At 42.8% G+C, this 3,697-nt stretch overlaps 1 pseudogene; it reads left to right on the top strand.

The window, feature by feature from the left end:
- Positions 1 to 1,154: 1,154 nt before the first annotated feature.
- On the top strand, positions 1,155 to 2,600 carry LOC132235939 (TATA box-binding protein-associated factor RNA polymerase I subunit D-like; annotated as a pseudogene).
- Positions 2,601 to 3,697: the final 1,097 nt, after the last annotated feature.

Genomic DNA, 3,697 nt, shown 5'->3' with positions numbered 1-3,697 from the left:
CCATGACCCCTGGGGATTCTCCTGAGCGCCTGCTGGAGTGAAAAGGACCTGACCCTCCCAAAGCCCCTTCCGCCAGAGCTGTTCTGCCATTTTATTTATATAACGATCGGGGGCCAGAAAACTTTTGAAAACAGATAATTCAGACTACATTTTCAAGTGAAGAAACCAAGTGATTCACCACCAATTCTCCCAATACCTAACTGACCCAAGGTTCCAGGTTCCACTAGGTGTCAGGGTCAGATTCTGTCTATTGTTCTGCCTGGAGACTTAGCGTGAGAGAGAGTTAACTGTCCACCTTAGTGTGTCCCTTTCCTTGGTAGAGAACACTGCTAGACAGTGGCTGCCCACCAGGAACTATCGCTCCTTCTTCCCATTGCATCTCCATCAGGTCTTGTGTCTGTAATTCTTGTCAACCCAGTGATGTTAAAGTGACATGTGCCATTTAAAGGTCAGAGAGCCTAGAACAAATGATCCTGCTCTATGTTCTCTTCCCCTTATGATGCAGGGGATACTGGCAATGAAAAATTTAAGATGGCAGTGCCATGAGATGAGAGAAACCTTATTCCCTGGAGAACATGAACCTGGTCATCAGAATTCGTGATTTCCGATGCCACAGGAATGAGGAATTAATTTTGGTTAATGATTCTTTATGTACATTCCCTTGTTCCATCAGTTAGATTTACCCCAACTAATGCAGTCCATGTTGAAATTTTTGAAGCTGTCTTTTATAGGTAAATTATTCATCTACTTGATCCAAAAGACAGCATTGACTTCCTGTTGAGAACTTTCTTAAGCCAATAACTGCCAATTAGTCAGACCTCTTTTGTATGAAATGACAGAGGAGAAGGGGAAATTACATGACCCGCTAAAGGACAACAAAATGGTCAATAGAAAAGCAAGATTTAGTCTTTTCTTCCACACATTCACAAAGGCAGGTGGTTTTTGCCTGGGAGTGCTGAAGTCGGGGGTGTTGAGGGGGAGTTCCTGGATGACCTTCTAGGGTGGGTTGCAGGTGGCCAGTATGCAGCTGAGGCCTATATTGAACCAGAGCTTGTTGGTGCAAGCCATCTGCCGAGTTGGGTGGAAATTGGTGAAAGGAAGGAACAAGTGATGAATAACAATTTTGAGAGGGACTTGGAGAATCTGAATCAGGAATGGATTACCTGGACTACATAATAGCATCTGCTTCAACTATAGAATATTGAAAATCAAAGTGATATCTCTTCCTTGGGTAGGATCTTATTTAAAACTCAATGTGTCCCTAATCACCTAAATGGAGGCAAAGAAATCCTAGTAGAATATGTGTCAGTTCACTTAAAGTGCTCAAGCAAGACATTCATCCAGTGACTCCTCTTTAGAACCAAGACCATTGACTTTAAAAGCTATGTTTACACAATGGAATATTATGCAGCTGTAAAAAAGAAGGAACTCTTACCATTTACAACAGCATGGAGGGACCTGGAGAGTATCATGCTAAGCAAAATAAGCCAGTCAGAGAAAGACAAGTATCACATGATGTCACTCATGTGTGGAATCTAATGGACAAAATAAACTGATGAACATAATAGACCCAGAGACATAGAAGCATGGGGCAGACTAACAAATTTCAGAGGGAAGGCAGGGGTTGGAGGTGTGTGGGAAGTGATTAACTGGGAAACTTATATGCATATATGAACGTAGACAATAGCGTGGTGAATGCCTAGGAGGGGGGTGGATTAGGAATGGGGGACAAAAAACAAACAAACAAAGGGAACATCTGTAATACTTTCAACAATAAAGAAAAATAAACAAATAAAATTTTCCAGGGGTGCAAAACAAAAAGCACAGCAAAAAGCTTATAGATATATATGCATAGCCCATGGACACAGTTAATAGTGTGGTGAAAGCCTGGGGTGAGACAGGAGCTGGGTGGAGGGGGGAAAGTAGGGGGGAAATAGGGGGCATCTGTAATACTGTCAGCAATAAAAAATACATATTAAACTAAATATAAATAAAAGCTATTTTTGAAAGATTCAAGAAAAAGAAATGTAAAAAGAGGAAATATGATCCAACAGGAAGACCAAGGGAAGAACAAAAGGAAGGAAAAACACTAAACCACAAATAAATAAGAAATAATTTAAAGATAAGAGACCTCACTTCCTCTTTTAGAATCAGACACTGGATGAAAACCATTACTTTGGAGAAAAAGTTTAACCTTCGAGCCAATAGTGGCAAGAAGATTTTTCAACTATCTTGAAAAACTGAAGTATGAATACCACCTCAAGGGATCCTCAAAACAGATGAATGCTGGTGAAGATTTAGAAGAAAAAGACCCTGACAGTCATAGATATAAACACTTGGATGACAGTGGATCTATCTCTCCCACTGAAGAGTCAGCAGAGAGGATGAGGTTGCAACGAATCTTGAATCTGGTGATGAATGTGATATCAAACTGGTAGAGAATAATTATTTCATAGTAAGTTCTGAATTACCAAAGAAGATGAATGCATCGTTAGAACAGGAATATGCTGAAGAAGCTGCTTTGTCTAAAAAAGAGGGTATCAAAGTCCAAAAACAATGGACTGAAGATAGAGTGGCCTGAAAAGAAGACAGGCATATGAATGTCATGGGTTTTATCTTGAGAACACAAAGTCTGGATTTGAAGGTATTTGGATAGTCTAAAGATCTGTGCTGTTCTAGGAGGTGATGGCTTAGAAATGACTGTGATTTGAACTCACTCAGGTTTAGAGGGTGTCTGAACTTGAGAGACCAGGCAGATCCATCTAATCTGACCCTAACAGTGGCCCCAAAGTGAATTACTTGAAAAATAGAGTCCCATTGATTATAGGACTGACTGACATGACCACTGGATTGAGCAAACATTCTTTCTAAAAGGGATTAAGCCTCAAATTCAGGAGGAACTAAGGCAGTGGAAGGAATCAGAACATGTGAAATTCCTTAAATAAAAATTTATTAACTTTAAATAATTGTGCCTAGGTCACACATAATATCATCCTATCTAATAAAAGAGAAACATGGTAATTAGCCGTACCTTTGCTACCCTTCCCAATGGCTAATCAGGGTGATATGCAAATTAACTGCCAGCCAAGATGGCGGCCGGCAGCCAGGCAGCTTGAAGCGAACATGAGGCTTGCTTGCTTCAGTGATGGAGGACTCCAACGTTCCCTGCCTGCCACTGCTGGCCTCTGAGCTTGCAGTTTGAAACATTGTTACAAATATAGAAGCTAAACAAAACCCCAGAAACCTGCTTTCAGCCAGCCAGGATCTCAGAGCTGGAGTTGAAACAGTGTTTCGATTACAGAACCCAAACAAACCAGATACCTGCTTTCAGCAGAGGAGGCCTATGAGCTGGAGTAAGCCTCAGAGATAAAGCTGGCCCAGAATAAATTAAAAAGAAAAAAAGGAGTGGTTGGGAGCTTCAGTCACCCGCCAGCCTGAAAACAGCCCTCAGCCCCTCACACAGACTGCCCAGGCACCCCAGTGGTGACCTCCACCCTGAAGGGTGTGTGACCAGCTGCAAACAGCCATCATCCCCTCACCCAGGCTGGCCAGGCACCCCAGTGGGGACCCCCACCCTGAAGGGTGTGTGACCAGCTGCAAACAGCCATCATCCCCTCATCCAGGCTGGCCAGGGACCCAAGCGGGACCCCCACCCTGATCCGGGACACCCTTTAGGGCAAACCAGCCGGCCCCCACC

Source organism: Myotis daubentonii, chromosome 5 (genome assembly GCF_963259705.1).
Source record: "Myotis daubentonii chromosome 5, mMyoDau2.1, whole genome shotgun sequence".
Lineage (NCBI taxonomy): Eukaryota > Metazoa > Chordata > Mammalia > Chiroptera > Vespertilionidae > Myotis > Myotis daubentonii.
Note: the sequence above shows the minus strand (reverse complement) of the source record. Positions and strands in the feature narration are given on the sequence as shown.